This window comes from Protobothrops mucrosquamatus, unplaced genomic scaffold (genome assembly GCF_001527695.2).
Source record: "Protobothrops mucrosquamatus isolate PMUCROS unplaced genomic scaffold, P.Mucros_1.0 scaffold3951, whole genome shotgun sequence".
Classification (NCBI taxonomy): Eukaryota; Metazoa; Chordata; class Lepidosauria; order Squamata; family Viperidae; genus Protobothrops; species Protobothrops mucrosquamatus.
Genome location: NW_015389892.1, coordinates 1 through 15,549, shown reverse-complemented (window position 1 = coordinate 15,549; position 15,549 = coordinate 1). Strand labels below are relative to the sequence as shown.

The 15,549-nt window shown below is 43.5% G+C and overlaps 3 non-coding genes across 3 annotated transcripts; all 3 read right to left on the bottom strand.

The window, feature by feature from the left end:
• Nucleotides 1-1,005: 1,005 nt before the first annotated feature.
• Nucleotides 1,006-1,124, bottom strand: LOC114923488. Its single transcript, XR_003810645.1, has one exon. It is a non-coding gene; the product is annotated as a 5S ribosomal RNA (ribosomal RNA).
• A 357-nt stretch (nt 1,125-1,481) lies between these two features.
• Nucleotides 1,482-1,600, bottom strand: LOC114923486. Its single transcript, XR_003810643.1, has one exon. It is a non-coding gene; the product is annotated as a 5S ribosomal RNA (ribosomal RNA).
• Nucleotides 1,601-1,976: 376 nt separating this feature from the next.
• Nucleotides 1,977-2,095, bottom strand: LOC114923487. The gene has a single exon (XR_003810644.1). It is a non-coding gene; the product is annotated as a 5S ribosomal RNA (ribosomal RNA).
• Nucleotides 2,096-15,549: the final 13,454 nt, after the last annotated feature.

The following is a 15,549-nucleotide window of genomic DNA, read 5'->3' as shown; positions in this document are numbered from 1 at the left end:
CCAGGGTCTTGTGATTTACATTCAGATGCTTGGCAACTGATTCATATTTACGACGGTCACAGTGTCCCAGGGTCATGTGAAGTGACCAAAACCTGCTGCAACCACCCAGCAGACGGGGGGAATAAAAACCAAACACTCCCCCACCCCACCCCCACTGCCAATCCTCAACAGAAATGCTCACAACAATGAAAACCTTGGACAGGAGGAAGAGCGCCACCAGGTGGGCAGGCAGGTGTTTTGCTCGGCTGTGGCTTGGGGGGCACTTTTTTCAGTGCCATTGTAACGTCGAACAGTCACTAAGCGAACTGTTGTAAGTTGAGGACTACCTGTACTTTATCACTTTTTTCCTTTGGGGGGGGGTCATCAAGTTTTTGACAGCTTGCTAGGTGGCTGATGGTACTCAGATGTTGCCATATCCTAAAAGTAGTACAATGGGTGAAAAGGTTGAAAAGCTCTGGACTAGAAGATCTCTAAGGTCCCTTCCAGCTCTCTTCTATTCTAAAGGCATCAGTACCCTTCCTGTCCTGATTCCAGTTGCACTCTGAACATTTTCTCCCCATTTGCTTTTCATTCTAATGAAATAAAGAGAAGCTTTACTTCCTACCAAAGTGCAGGTTAATTTAGTTCGGGCGGAGAATGGTTTGAAGTTCAGTTTGATGGCCATTTCAATCCAGATCTCCAAACCTTTCTGCAGGTTACCCTTTTTCCTAACTTCCTTAACCACGGTTCCCTCTGAGCTTTCTCTGGGGCGAGGCTAATAGAGATGGAGAGAATTTTGGTCTGCAGGACCCATACCATTATTTTGCATATGCATTGCATATATCAGGGGTCTTCAAACGTGGCCCTTTTATGACTTGTGGACTTCAATTCCCAGAATTCCTCAGGCAGGCATGCTAAGTCATAAAAGTCATAAAAGGGTCAAGTTTGAAGACCCCTGATACATATAATATAGAATATAGATGATGCATGGGCGGGGTGGGGGGGATTGCAGGAGGAAACAGCAAAAGCCTACAGCACCCGGTATTCCCAGGCGGTCTCCCATCCAAGTACTAACCAGGCCTGACCCTGCTTAGCTTCCGAGATCAGACGGGATCGGACGCGTTCAGGGTAGTATGGCCGTAGCCGGTTTCAATGTTCTTTGCTGCAACTTTTATGCTGCTTCTCGGCGTACAACGCTCAGCAGAAATACAACGCGGACCATTATCCCCTGCTGCCAGCCCCTCCCCCTTCGTCTTGCTGCTTGCTGTTGTTTTCTTCCCCTAGTGGAGCCACTATCACACGCTGCCCTGTAAAGCCAGGACGCCATTCGAAGCAAGCAGATGCAAAAAACCGCCTGGCCACCAGATCTCACCCAGCGGGCTCGGAGTGCGAAAACGTAGCGCTGCATTTCCTGCATGGGCTGCAATTAGCAGCAAAAGTCGAAGACAGGCTGGACGGGGAAGGGGATGGGCAAGCAGGCAAAAAAAAAAAAAGGAAAAAAAAGCCTACAGCACCCGGTATTCCCAGGCGGTCTCCCATCCAAGTACTAACCAGGCCTGACCCTGCTTAGCTTCCGAGATCAGACGGGATCGGGCGCGTTCAGGGTAGTATGGCCGTAGACGGGGTTCAGCCTGCTTGCCGCTGCCTTTAAGCCGGGGCTCGCTGGCTGCCTGCTCTGCCACACACAAAATCAGGAGTAATTCTACAACCCGGACCATCATGCCCAGCACCAGGCCCGTTACTCTATTCTTTCTCTTGCGGTGGCGGCTGCTGCTGCTGCTTTCTTTACCCTCTCTGTGCTCTGCAGAGCCAGGCCGCCCCTTTGGCCGAGCGGATGCAAAAGACACCGAATCGGATCCTGCGGTCTTGCAATGGGAGACGCAGCGCTGCGTCCCCTGCAGGGGCTGCAAATTGTAGCCAAAGCTTAGGACAGGCTGGACCAGGGGAGGGGGGGAGGAAAAAAACGGGTGTGTGTGTGTGTGTGTGCAAAAAAAAAAAGCCTACAGCACCCGGTATTCCCAGGCGGTCTCCCATCCAAGTACTAACCAGGCCTGACCTTGCTTAGCTTCCGAGATCAGACGGGATCGGGCGCGTTCAAGGTAGTATGGCCGTAGACGATGAAAGGTTTGCTTGTTGCTCTTTTAAAGCACTCTTTCTGAATTCGTTTGCATATTTTCCAGAACCTTTCTTTAGTTGGGGCAGTGATGGGGTGGTAATGCTCATCATCATCATCATCATCATCATCATCATCATCATCATCATCATCATCATCCAGGTGCTGGGCAATAAAATTTACTTGCAATTGTCTTAATCTTGGATCCTTTGATGAAAGGAATCCTGCTATTTCTATTGTTTGGGCAAGAAGCCAAACCTTGCTAGGCGGAGTTTTGAATAGAATAGAGCTGGAAGGGACCTTGGAGGTCTTCTAGTCCAGCCCCTGCTCAAGCAGGAGAACCTAGACCAGGGGGCCTTCAAACTTGTCCCTTTTATGACTTGTGGACTTCAACTCCCAGAATTCCTCAGCCAGGCACCTGAGGAATTCTGGGAGTTGAAGTCCACAAGTCATAAAAGGGACAAGTTTGAAGACCCCCTGCATTAACAACTGTGTTGCTAACTTAACAATTGCAGTGATTCACAACACCTGTGGTAAGAAAGAATGTAAAATGGTCCAAAACTCCTTTAACAACTGTCTTGCTTAGCTGGGGTCATAAGGTGAGGACTCCTTGTACTGGTGGGGGGGGGGAGAATGTAGTGAGTGTTTTTTCTTACAGGTGTTGGATTCAAGGGAAGTTTGGGGTTGTGGCTTTGCATCAGGTGTCAGAAGAAGATCTGAGCCTCCATAAAGTATTTGGAGACAGACCTACTCTGGGGTCCCGCTCAGTAGTGGGATTCAGCCAGTTTGCACCACTTCGGCAGAACCGGTAGCTAATTTTTTGTTGCCCAGGCCCAGAACAGACTTCCGGAAGCGGCATCCACAAAGAGAACCGGTTGTTCGCGTATTTGAATCCCACCACTGGTCCTGCTTGAGCAGACTGAAGAAATCATCTTTTCTCTCTGCAGATCCAGGTGAAAAGAAGAGAGAAAATGTGTAAGTGACAAATGGGAGAAAAATAAATTCATGGGGTTCCATTGTACAGATTTTTTAAATGATAATATTATTAATAATAATAATAATCATCTTCATCATCATCATCATCTTTTATTCATTAGACATGAACCTCAGTCAACTGAACATTCAAATTGACTGGTGCTGATGGTTGACACGGGTTGCTACCAGCATCCTAGGTGTCAACCAGGTATCTCCTTAAAATGTAAGATGTTCTGAGTAGCGCAGTTTTTTGTAACATTGCTGGGGTTATTGCAGGAAGCTGCAATTTCTTGATGTATTTTGCAAAGTTTTTGGACATAGTTCCCAGTGCCCCGATGACAATGGGTATCACTGTTACACGTTTCATCCATAATCGCGCAGTTTCGATGGCCAGGTCACGATAGTTCGTAATTTTTTTCCAGTTCTTTTTCTTCGACTCTGGCATCTCCTGGTACAGCGATATCAATCAGCTGTACGCTTCGGTTCTCTACAACTGCGATATTTGGCGTGTTGTGTTCCAAATGGCGATCTGTCTGTATTCGAAAGTCCCACAAGAGCTTCACCCTCTCATTCTCAACAACTTTTTCCACCCTATGTCCCCACGACTTTTCGGACACAGGCAAGTCGTATTTTTTACACAATGCCCAGTGGATTAATTTAGCAACTCGGTCATGTCTAGCTTTGTAGTCAGTTTGCGCGATTTTGCTGCACTCACAGATTACATGTGAAACAGTTTCAACTTTGTCATTGCAAAGTAATAACAATAATAATAATAATAATAATAATAATAATAATAATTATTATTATTATTATTATTTATTTGTATCCCATCTTTATTATTTTACAAATAATACACAGATATATACAAGTAGTCCTCGCCTTACCACCACAACTGAGCCCAAAATTTCTGTCGCTAAGCGAGACATTTGTTAAGTGAGTTTTGCCCCATTTTACGACCTTTCTGGCCACAGTTGTTAAGTGAATCACTACTCTTGCTAAGTAACACGGTTGTTAAGTGAATCTGGCTTCCCCGGTTGACCTTGCTCGTCAAAAAGGGGCTCACACGAACCCAAGACGCTGCAACCGTCATAAATACGAGTCAGTTGCCAAGCATCTGAATTTTGATCACGTGACCCAGGGGGAGGCTGCAACGGTCGGAAGTGTGAAAAACAACAGTCAGTCACTTTTTTTCAGTGCCGTCGTAACTTTGAATGGTCACCAAAACAAGTTGTAACTTGAGGACTACCTGTATAAGTTTTATAAATAATTCCTAGAGCAGTGATGATGTTACCTCAAGGGTAGGCAACCTTGACTCTTTTATGACTCGTGGACTTCAACTCCCAGAATTCCTGAGCCAGCCATGCTGAGGGGAAAGGGAGAGGTTTCCAAGCTGAGCCAGGCTGGCTCAGGAATTCTGGGAGTTGAAGTCCACGAGTCATAAAAAGCCAAGGTTGCCTACCCCTGTGTTATCTGGTTTGGGTAATGAAATGTCTGCAAGAAAACAAGCAAGCTCGGAGAACGCCAAGGACCCCTCACAAATAACTCAAGGTGGCTAATATATCCAACACAACTTCCTCCTCCTGTTTTCCCCAAAACGACAACCCTGTGAGGTGGGTTGGGCTGAGAGAGAATGACCCAAAGTCACCCAGCCAGCTTTAATGGCTAAAGAGAGACTCACGCTTTCTAGCCTGGTTCCTGATTACTAATTCATTAAATTTATATGCTGCCGTTCTCAATGAGATGTGGCTGGCTGAGGAAGTGTGGGAGTTGAGGTCCACATGACTTCAGGTTGCCTAGGTTGAAAATGCCCTAAGGCAGAGGTTCCCCAACCTTGGCAACTTTAAGACTTGTGTGGACTTCAACTCCCAGAATTCCTCAGCCAGGCACACCTGGCTGAGGAATTCTGGGAGTTGAAGTCCACAAGTCATAAAAGGGCCAAGTTTGAAGACCTCTGCCCTAAGGGAAGAAGGAAACTCCTTTACAGTCAGTCCATTTCTGAAAACCAGAAGATGGCAGTCTTGGATTACGGAACGTGACTCCTACCTCCACCCCAACTCTTGATCTTCTGAGGCAGTCCAGGAAAAAGGAATATATTCATGTTGTCAGCAGTGGTTGGGAAGAGGGGGGATCTAATTCATAGGGCATGTTCCCACTAATGCATACAAGTATCCCGCAGAAACATAGCATGGATGCAGATAATCAATTCCCCATCACTCTCTGCCTAGGACAGGGGTAGGCAACCTTGGCTCTTTTATGACTCATGGACTTCAATTCCCAGAATTCCTGAGCCAGCCATACTGAGGGGAAAGGGAGAGGTTTCCAAGCTGAGCCATGCTGGCTCGGGAATTCTGGAAGTTGAAGTCCATGAGTCATAAAAGAGCCAAGATTGCCTACCCCTGGCCTAGGAGAAAGTGGTTCTAGGCTTTACAATGTGCCCAACAGCTATTTGTCTGGAATGGTATAGGGCAGGGGTCTCCAAACATGGCAACTTTAAGACTTGTGGACTTCAACTCCCAACATTTTTGTGAGTTGAAGTCCATCAGTCTTAAAGTTGCCGCATTTGGAGATCCCTAGTATAGGGCAGGGGGGTCTTCAAACTTGTCCCTTTTATCACTTGTGGACTTCAACTCCCAGAATTCCTCAGCGAGGCACGCTGGCTGAGGAATTCTGGGAGTTGAAGTCCACAAGTCATAAAAGGGCCAAGTTTGAAGACCCCTGGTATAGGGTCTCCTACTTGGGCAGAGGTCAGACTAGAAGACCTCCAAGGACCTTTCCAGCTCTGTTATTCTGTATTCATATTATTGAGTGACCCATTTTCTGGGCTCCCTTAAACTGCTGAATCTTAAGTAACTAACAGATTGTGTTCTCCCTTGACACCCAATCCTTGAAAAATGTGATTATGATTACCCCTCATCAATCTTTAGCACTGATTGGGATTTTTACTGACCTGGTTGAGGGGGTGGACATATTCCTGGAAACTGTTCCAGCCAGTACTTTGATGTCTGGGAAACAAAGAAACAGGAGTTGAACATATCCCAAAGTAAACTAGATACCTGGCTGAGTAGAGATAAAGTTTAGCCAAGATGGAAAATTTACGGCTGCCATTCCACTGAAAAGGTTCACCTATGAAGGTTGTGAATTCTCCATCTCTGGAAGGTTTTGAGAACCTCCAGAGATGATTAGTGAAAGATCCCTCATGGATGTTTACATAGTTTTTCTGTGCATTCTTGAAGGTTGATCGATCAGTCTTTCAAATTCGGCAAGTTTAAGATGGGAGAACTTCAACTCCCAGAATTCCATAGCCACTATGCTTCAAGATGTGTGGACTTCAGTTCCCAAATTTACAGCTGGGGAATTCTAGGAGTTGAAGTTTACCCATATTTCTGGAAGTGGGCTATGGAGTTCTGGGAGATGAAGTCCACCCTTCTTAAATGTGCCAGATTTGAAAAACATTGGATTAGATCAGGGGTCTTCAAAGTTGGCCCTTTTATGACTTGTGGACTTCAACTCCCAGAATTCCTCAGCCAGGCAAGCTGGCTGAGGAATTCTGGGAGTTGAAGTCCACAAGTCATAAAAGGGCCAACTTTGAAGACCCCTGGATTAGATGCCCATTGCTGTTACTCCCAACTTAACAGTTTTTAGGATTCTAAGATCCACTATGATTTAGCAAAAAGCAGGCTTATGAATTCTGGGAGTTGAGATTCAGCCCTCTTGAAATTGTTGAGGTTGAGAAAAACTAACCTAGAGTAAGCCTTTCCTTGGCAGAAAAACCCTAAATGTACACCTCACTAGCCCTGTAAATGTCACCCCAGCCTTCTGTTCTTCCTGACAGGAGAAGTCATAAATTGCCCCTTGATTCTGAGCAGAGTGAATGTAAGGCAGTGGTCTTCAAACTTGGCAACTTTAAGACTTATGGACTTCAACTCCCAGAATTCCTCAGCCAGCCCTGGCTGGCTGAGGAATTCTGGGAGTTGAAGTCCACAAGTTTGAAGACCTCTGATGTAATACCCCGACCAGCCTACCTCACAGGGTTGTTGTGGGAATGAAAGGTGATTCCTATATAAACTGTCTTGAAAGGCAGTCTGTCTGTCTGACAAGTAAATTAAATATATTTAAAGGTTCTTGCAGGTCCAAATCTTTTCTCAAACATTTTTTGAGACCCTGTCAGTCAGTCTGCCAATGCAAATTATTCTTATCAGAGTCACTTGTGTAACTTTGTACTTACCCTGCCAGACCAGCTTGTCCACAAATACTGAATGGACCAATCCAAGGTGAGCTATCAATGGCAACCAACAAACAGCCCAGGCAAAGTGTGTGCAAGGGGGTCAAAAAAGTCAAGATGGTGGCCATAACATGTAATTGAAGCTCCACCCCCTTTTTTACATGCCTTGGGCTTTTCCCTGAATGTAAAAAGGGGTGGGGCTTCAATGCCATGATTCTGGCTGCCATCTTGACTTTTTTGACCACATCCTTGCAGATAACCCCCAAACCCAGCAGAAAATTGCTAGCAGACCTAAAATTGCTGAGGAACACAACAAGCCATGATTAAAAGACAAAAAAAAAAGTCAAAATAATAACATCTGGTTGAGATGAGATGGCAGAGCAGGCTTGCTTGTCAGTAGACTAGAATAGCAAATGGCTATGGTGGGAGGGGATGATGGGAACTGGAGTCCCACTATGTCTGGAGGATCTTAACACAGTTATTTTGAAATAACATCCAATCTGTATTTGTCATAGTTATACCCAAGCATTTTATCATCTACTCCATCTTAAAACCCATTTTATTCATCAATTCTCTTTGATCTTGTAGCTTCATATTTTTGCTCACATCTTTGTCTTCTGATTATTAATCTTGAAAACTGCTAATGCCCCAAATTCTTTTCATTTACTCATTAAAAGCTCAATTCCCTTTTAAAGGATCTACCGAAACCAGAACCAAGTCATCCCTAAAAAGCTGTTAACTCGTCCAACTCTTTTTTTTTTAATTTTAAAAAAAAATCTTTACAGCCACAATCCTCTCATCTCACCTCACGTCTCTATTCAATACTTCAAGAATTATAACAAACAAAAAAGGAGACAGTGGGCAACCTCATCTTATTTCTTTCTGGATCTTTCATGATTTGGCTAAATCTCTATTACCATTATTTGTGCCATCTGCAAAGTATACACCTCTTCAGGTCTACAGGCGAGACCTTTCAGTTGTGGGTCAGCGGTTGTGTTGCTGCTCTGCTCCCCGATTTCTGAAGATGCACCCCAGGAGTTGTCTTGGGGGGCCTTGGTTTCCTCCTTATTTTAAATTCTGTGGAGACATTTTTTTCTCCTGCTCACCAGGTTTTTAATGAGAGGATCCGAGCACTTTATTGTCAAATTTCATCTCCGTTTTTAACATTTTATGTAAGTTTTGTTCGCCATGTGCAACGTGCTCCAGACTAGAAAAGGAAGTTATGTCTCAATAAAATAAAGTAATATAAATACAGAGACCTTGGAGCAAATGAAGAGGCCTTTTTTCTTGTGCTGGAAGGCGATGAGGTAGGCTTGAGAGAGGATTCAACTGACAGCTTTGAAAGACAAATAATTCCGAGAAGTCAATTTCAGAATAGTCCCTGGATGAGGATAGGAGAGATCGTTACTTGATCCTTTTAGATCCTAGCCTTCCTGCTAGACTACCCCAGGTTACAATACAGCATGCTTTAGGAATTAGTGAAAAAGCTCTTTGCCCAGATATTAACTTCCTGTAATACTGTATAGCAGGGGTCTTCAAACATGGCCCTTTTATGACTTGTGGACTTCAACTCCCAGAATTCCTCAGCCAGCTTGCCTGGCTGAGGAATTCTGGGAGTTGAAGTCCACAAGTCATAAAAGGGCCAACTTTGAAGATCCCTGATCTAATCCAATGTTTTTCAAATCTGGCACATTTAAGAAGGGTGGACTTCATCTCCCAGAATTCCATAGCCCACTTCCAGAAATATGGGTGAACTTCAACTCTTAGAATTGCCCAGCCGTAAATTTGGGAACTGAAGTCCACACATCTTGAAACAATATAAAATTCTGGGAGTTGAAGTCCACAAGTCATAAAAGGGCCACGTTTGAAGACCCCTGCTGTATAGAATATGAGAGAACTCGAAAGGTCATCTAAACCAACCGCCTAATCAGTAAAGGATTAGCAAAAGCAGCGTATCACAACCTTTGTAACTTGAAGATGTGTGGGCTTCAGAATTCTCCAGCCATCTTGTTACTGGTAGTTTCTTGCTGGCTGGCTGAATTCTGGGAGTTGAAGTCTACACATCTTCAACTTGCCAAAGTTGAAAAATTTACAGCCACTCACTCCAGCAAACAACCTTTGTTTGAAGAATTTTAGTGAAAGATTATATTTCGTTTGCCCTCCACATTCAGCCACCTAACAAGGAGCTCCTGGGGATCTGACTGAACAGAACAAGCAGGTTGTCTGAATCCAACGCTCTTCAAACTAGGCACAATTGCACAAGGCAGAACCCATTGTCAAGTGGTTGTGATGTCTAACCTACTTGCAATTTGAGATATCCGGTGCTAATTACAACAATTATACTTCTTCTTTCACATCCCCTTCACAGGGGATGTGTTGTTTTTTTTAAAATCCTTCTTATTGTTTTAATTGTTTTTATACTTTTTGAATTGTAAGCTGTCCAGAGTAATTGACTGAGATGGGCAGCGATAGAAATTGAATCAATCAATCAATCCCAGGAGACCCATGCAGGAAGCCATTCCCAATGGAAGTAAAATATTTCTCTCTCACCAGCCTTCCGATCCTATTGGATAATTCTTTCATCATAGCTGGTCTTTGCCCAGAAATCTCCCTCTGAATCAACGTATAGGCAAACCAAAAATTGCTGTTGAGGAATTTTCATTTGGCACGATTTATCGTTCCAATTAGCTTGTAAACAGCATCTCAATTTCTAAAAGAAAGGAAGGAAGGAAGGAAGGAAGATGTAGCCTCCAGTGCTTTTTAAGAGGTGCTTGGAAAAAAGGGGGTGTCCCAGCATCATTGTGTGTCTTTGAAAAACCCAACTGGGGCTGTCTGCCTTTTGTATTTGGAAGGAAAGTGGGCACGCTGGCTGAGGAATTCTGGGAGTTGAAGTCCACACATCATAAAAGGGCCCAGTTTGAAGACCCCTGTTGTAGAGAATCCACTTGTATTAAAGCTAAATTCCTAGAAATTGTGACTGACATCCTGCTGTCCGTCTTTCAGTTCTATCAGCAGATGCCTAGCAGAGACACTAAGAAGCTCTGACATTTCCAGCTTCAAAACATAGATCTCCATGCCAGCTTGAATGGGCACGTTTTTCATATGTCGGCCTCAGGTGTTTGTACTCTTGGTTGAATTGGCAACCATTCTCTTCCTACCGTCCTAAAATTGTACTGCACAGAATATTAGCCTTTGTGTTCAAACTAGGTCAGGGACTACAGTTCAAAGACCTTTCTGATGCTCACCGTTCCTGACTGAATCTGGCATTAGCACATGTATTATCAACACCAGGGGTCTTCAAACTTGGCTGTTTTATGACTTGTGGACTTCAACTCCCAGAATTCCTCAGCCAGGCACGCTGGCTGAGGAATTCTGGAAGTTGAAGTCCACAAATTGTAAAAGGGCCAAGTTTGAAGAGCCCTGATCAATACCCTCCTTTAAAATGCAAGGTGCTTGACAAAAATTAAGGTTTGACCGCAGAGATTTAATCTAAAAGGAAGTCTTAGGGGTGAAATGAGATGGGAGTTCATATCCTGGATGTCCACCCCCCTCCCACAAATCAATTTTGGAAACCTGACTGTGCTGTGTGTGTGTGTGTGGGGGGGGGAAGTATAGAAAAGTAAAATTTGAGAAGTGCAGGAGGCAATGAAAAGTGGAGGTTTGAAGTTTGGTGCAATCCAAAGGAAGTTGGAAGTCAGTGCCTCCCCCCCCCCGTTTTTTATCCCTTACCTCACTTCTCTACTCCCTTTTTCCTTTCCCATCTTTCCTGCTATTTATTTTGTATTTCAATTGTACTGTATATTATAAACCAATAAAACTCTAAGAGAGAGAGAGAGACAGAGACAGAGACAGAGACAGAGACAGAGACAGAGACACAGAGAGAGAAGTACAGAAGGCAGGAAGTACCTAGCTTCGTGACTTCAGGTAGTCCTCGAGTTACAGAAGTTCATTTAGTGACCGTTCGAAGTTACATGGACACTTAAAAAAGTGACTTATGACTGTTTTTCACAGTTAACGACCGTTGCAGCATCCCTCAGGGTCACGTGATCCAAATTCAGACGCTTGGCAACTGACTCATATTTATGACGGTGGCCGTCTCCCGGGGGTCACGTGATCCCCTTTTGCGACCTTCTGACAAGCAAAGTCAATGGGGAAGCCAGATTTACTTCACAACCGTATTACTAACTTAACAACTGCAGCGGTTCGCTTAACAACTGTGGCAAGAAAAGTCGTATAGCGGGGCGAAGCCCACTTAACAACCGTCTTGCTTAGCAACAGAAATTTTCGGCTCAAGTTTGATCGTAAGTCGAGGACAGTCACTGGACAGCCACTTGTCTGAAATGGTATAGGATCTTCTGCTTGAGCAGGGGGCTGGACTAGAAGACCTCCAAGGTCCCTTCCAGCTCTATTCTGAAGTCCACACGTCTTCAAGTTGCCAGATCTCTCTAAAGCAATGTTTCTCAACCTCAACAGCTTTAAGCTGTGTGGACTTCAACTCCCAGAATTCCCCAGCCAGTTAGGCTGGGGAATTCTGGAAAATTGAAGTCCACACAGCTCAAAGTTGCTGAGGTTGAGAAACTCTTCTGTACGAGGAGGGTAAGCAAATGTGAAAAATGAAACGAAATGTTAAGAAATGTCACAAGTCTAACACAATAACCCAATTGTTAGAGCTAGCTGGCAAGTAATGAAGAACAGGCCGGCCTGGTCAAATTAGTTCCCTTTGGCAAGGAAACTCTGCTATAGGAATTTGCTCACCCAATAAGAAAATTGGCACCGTTATTGCTTATTAAACAGGTTCATTGGGAAGGACGGAGATACAAAACAGTCCTGTGGTCCCATCGCTGGGAGGCCTAAGTGGGGAGAATTTGGAATTGTTTAATTTGCTGAAATTAAGGACCATGCCATCACATTATTCTCTTAATCCAACAATAGGGGCTAGATCTGATTGGGAGGACCCGAAGGAGGGCTAGGTATTGTGTGTTCTGCTTGGTTTGTTGTGTGAATCCCTTAATTTATGGACCAGTGGATCAACACAGGGGCATATGTGTCCTCAGAGTATTCTCGAACTCGCCTCTTCCTGGGCTTCTAGCTCTCTCTCTCTCTCTCTCACACACAGCTCCAGCAGTTCCTGTTCAACCTGCTCCTTGTTGACTCAAAAACCTTCCTTTCTGACTGCTGTTTGTTCTTCGGCTGTTTCCCAGGTAGCTCCTGATAAGGCTGGCTTGTTGATTTCCAAAACTGAAGTCATGTGAAAGCCAAAGTGACAGAGAGGGGATGAAGGAGAAGGAGGAACATGTCTTAGTGCAGTGTTTTGCCATCTTAGCAACTTTAACAGGGGTGGACTTCAACTCCCAGAATTCCCCAGCCGGTGCATGCCAGCTGGGGAATTCTGGGAGTTGAGATCCACGTGTTTTAAAGTTGCCAAGATTAAGAAACACTGTCTTAGAGCGCAAAAAAATGGTTAGTCCCCTGGAACAGGGAGAAGGCTGTAGCAAGGGATACATAAAGAACTGGAGAGACCACATTGCAACAAGATGGGTGATGTAGTCCTTGCAATAGGAAAATAGCCAGACTGGACAACAGCAACTCTGCATGCACAACACTACCAATTCTGGAGCCTGTGCTCACACAACAGGCTTAATCTGGTTCCCAGTTCACCCATTTCCCAACTTTGTATAGTGTCTGAAACCATGATTGAATATAAACAGGCTGGGTGCGCCTGGCACATGAAGCCACACAGAGAGTCCACAACTGAGGTTAACGCAGTCCAAACTGGATAATTTAGGTGCAAACGGGTTCCTGGGTCTTGAACGAACCTAGCAAAAAAAGGTTTTATGGTAATCCAGACAATGTGGTGAGCAGGAAAGGAATTGCCCCGGCGCAGTTCTCTCAAACAGAAATGAGGGAGATAGTTTTAAAGATCCTTTAGAAGATGCAAGCAGAAAGGAAATTGAATCTGATAGTTGGGAAATTGCCAGGTCTGCCGTTCTTTAAATAATCAGAATGTGATTCCCCACCTCCCCAGCTTAGGACGGTGTTTGAATGGTAGAAGAAGAGCAGTAAGGCCACGGCTAAACCTCAATTTGACTTGATTGGATTGCTGTCCACTGAAAATGAAAAACAGTGAACGCGGTTACTCTCCAGTCCTATCTTCAATTGTTAACCTTTTCATCACATTCAAAGGAAGGGACAAAGCATTGGGTGATGCTGGGCCAAATCTGCTTTTGATTTGATACCTCCCAAAGCCACCCATCTCGCTAAATCTGCTCCCCCCTCCCGAGCTTGGAATAGCAATAGCAATAGCACTTTAATAATAATAATATTAATATTAATTAATTAATAATAATAATAATAATAATAATAATAATAATAATAGTAGTAGTAGTAGTGGTAGTGGTAGTAGTAGTAGTAGTAGTAGTAGTAGTAGTAGTAAAGTTGGAAGGGACCTTGGAGGTCATCTAGTCCAACCCCCTGCTCAGGCAGGAAACCCTATACCATTTCGGACAAATGGCTGTCCAGTTTCTTCTTAAAAACTTCCAGTGTTGGAGCATTCACCGCTTCTGGAGGCAGGTTGTTCCACTAGTTAATTGTTCTAACTGTCAGGGAGTTTCTCCTTAGTTCTAGGTGGCTTCTCTCCTTGATTAGTTTCCATCCGTTGCTTCTTGTCTTGCCCTCAGGAGTTTTGGAGAATAGCTTGACTCCCTCTTCTTTGGGGCAGCCCCTGAGATATTGGAACACTGCTATCATGTCCCCCCTCGTCTTTCTCTTCATTAAATGAGACATAACCAATTTCAACAACCGTTCCTTATATGCTTTAGCCTCCAGTCCCCTAATCATCTTTGATGCTCTTCTCTGTACTCTTTCTAGAGTCTCAACATCTTTTTTACAGCACGGTGACAAAAACTGGATGCAGTATTCCAAGTGTGGCCTTACCAAGGCATTGTAAAGTGATATTAACACTTCACATGATCTTGATTCTATCCCTCTGTTAATGCAGCCTAGCATTGTGTTGGCTTTTTTGGCAGCTGCAGCACACTGCTGGCTCATATTTAAATGATTGTCCACTAGGACTCCGAGATCCCTCTCACAGTTACTACTATTGAGCAAGGTACCCCCTATACTATACCTGTGCATTTGGTTTTTCTTGCCTAAATGTAATTATATACCGCTTCATAGTACTTTACAGCCCTCTCTAAGTGGTTTACAGAGTCAGCTTATTGCCCCCAACAATCTGGGTCCTCATTTTACCGACCTTGGAAGGATGGAAGGCTGAGTCAACCTTTAATTTATCAGATTGTACAAAACCTCACATTCATTGTTGTTGACCTTCTACCCACAGCAATATGCAAATTTAGCTAGCGCGTTTATTTTATGCAAAGAATTAGCAATGTAATTTTTCTTTCTTTTTGTGGCATGTAATTTTCAGTCATACGTACAGTGACCATATTTTCTTGGCTAACGTAAAGGACAAACCTGAAAAAAGGGGAAAATCTGAGAGAGGCTTATCAGGATAAAATCATAATAAATGCTTTATGTTCATAGCTTTGCATTACAAAGGGACATTCAAGAGCAATGCCAAGAAAAACTTTACAAACCTCCTATTCTAATAAAATTATCTAAAATTACCAAACCTTATATTTTTAAAAAGACAATTCAGTTTCCACATTTTTTCCCATGAATGTGAAAGGGAGTGTGCATTAAGTGGTACCAGTTGTACAGGAAAAAAAAATCAAGGGAGCAAAATAAAGGACAAAAGTGAGTTTTTGGAAAATAAATATACAAAACAGCTTTCTGAAATAAAGGGCTTTATAACAAACCATGTATGGTCACTGCAGTCATATATGCTTTGTGGGCTTTCCCCATAATAAGCTGTTTTATAGAAATTTTCCTGGCAGATAACACCTCTAGCAACGTAAGTCCAATGTTCACGAATAGATTTGAATCTTATCCTTGAAATGGTCTGTGTATTCTTCCTTTATAAAAGTATAGCAAGGGAGGAACCGTGATTATTTGTATAGCTGTGTTCAAACATCATGCTTAATTGGTCGCTGGATTAATAGATTTCCTGGGTTAATTTTTAATCCTCCCTTGTTCCTTTTCTGCCACGAATAAGCACAGATAGTCCTTGACGTATGACCACAAGTGAGCCCAAAATTTCTATTGCTAAGAGAGGCAGCTGTTAATAATAATAATAATAATAATAATAATAATAATAATAATAATAATAATAATAATAATAATAATAATAATAATAATAATA